The following is a 1,446-nucleotide window of genomic DNA, read 5'->3' as shown; positions in this document are numbered from 1 at the left end:
CTTGTTGGATTGAAACATCATTTTTATACAGTTACTGAGTTAAGATAAAATAGCTTGTTGGTTTGTTTGTTTGTAATTAAGCACAAAGCTACACAATGGGCTATCTGTGCTCTGCCCACCACGGGTATCGAAACCCGGATTCTAGCGTTGTAAGTCCGCAGACATACCGCTGTGCCACTGGGGGGCAAGCTTGTTGGACTTAAACAGATACACATAGTTTGAAAATGATGAGTTGTATAAAGACAGAAAACAATTTCTTATAGGCCTGGTGGCTAAGGCGTTCGTTTCGCAATCTGAGGGTCGTGGGTTGAAATCCCTGCCACCGATCATGCTCACCCTTTCAGCCGTGGGGGCGTTATAATGTGACGGCAATCCCACTAGTCGTTGATAAAAGAATAGTACAAAAGTTGGCGGTGGATGGTGTTGACTTGTCTATTAGTTGTTTAGTCTATTACTGCTAAATTTGGAACGGTTAGCGCAGATAGCCCTCGTGTAGCTTTGCGCGAAATTCAGATCAGTTTCTTATATAGTATGCTCTGGAACGAAATGACACAAATAATTTTACATGCTCCAGTGCTTCTTATTGGTCCTATAAAATCTGCTTTAAACTATATTACTAAACTTTATAATAAGTTCTGTTGTTGTTCGAATTAAATTAGCCCCGTTGTGTATCTTTTGATGAAAAGAGAGTCACAGAAATTAGCTTCAACCATGTAGTTCACATGGTCTGAAACACAAATCATTAGGGATCAATCAAAGTATTGTTCTAAGGAACTTACCCATCATTGCATTGTTCATGTGACGAGATAGACTCACCAAGAGTGCATAATTTATGTATCTATATAAATATAATAACACTGTCTGTTGTATGTTCATGTAACTACTTCACAGGGTGTGGATGGATCTTCACCAAAATGGGTATGGAAGTTCATTAGGTCCATGCAGTGGTACATACACAATTTTAGTTTTGCATTTTCTGACTTTTATGGGCGTGTTTGCGTTTTTACCACTACTTCGCCCCCTGATGATGGATCTTCATCAAATTGGGCACGAAGGCTTGTTGAGTCCATGCAGAGATACAGGCAAATTTGCGGTTTCGCATTTTATGTTTTGCAGTTTTTATGTGCGTTTTTACAATTATATATAAGAGAAACAACTTTTCATATCCTGAGATAACCTTTCATTAATCATGAATTTACATAACTTCAGTCCAGGGGACTGGTACTCCAGCTAGTATATAAACATATAAAGACAAGTTGTCCGTTTGTCTGGTGTCACAAATTTTTGAAAGAAACTAGCTAAACTAATTTTGATTTAATTTCATAAAATAACTCAAACTGTTTTCACAAAGATCTAGTGTAAATGGACAAAAAATAGTTCGAGCTTGATGACCATTTAAGTTTGATGCCTTCATGTTATACATGAAGACTCAACTGAGCGGGGAAG

The sequence above is a fragment of the Limulus polyphemus genome, unplaced genomic scaffold (genome assembly GCF_000517525.1).
Source record: "Limulus polyphemus unplaced genomic scaffold, Limulus_polyphemus-2.1.2 Scaffold2834, whole genome shotgun sequence".
Lineage (NCBI taxonomy): Eukaryota > Metazoa > Arthropoda > Merostomata > Xiphosura > Limulidae > Limulus > Limulus polyphemus.
The sequence above is the reverse complement of the archived record's forward strand: the minus strand, read 5'-3'. Positions refer to the sequence as shown.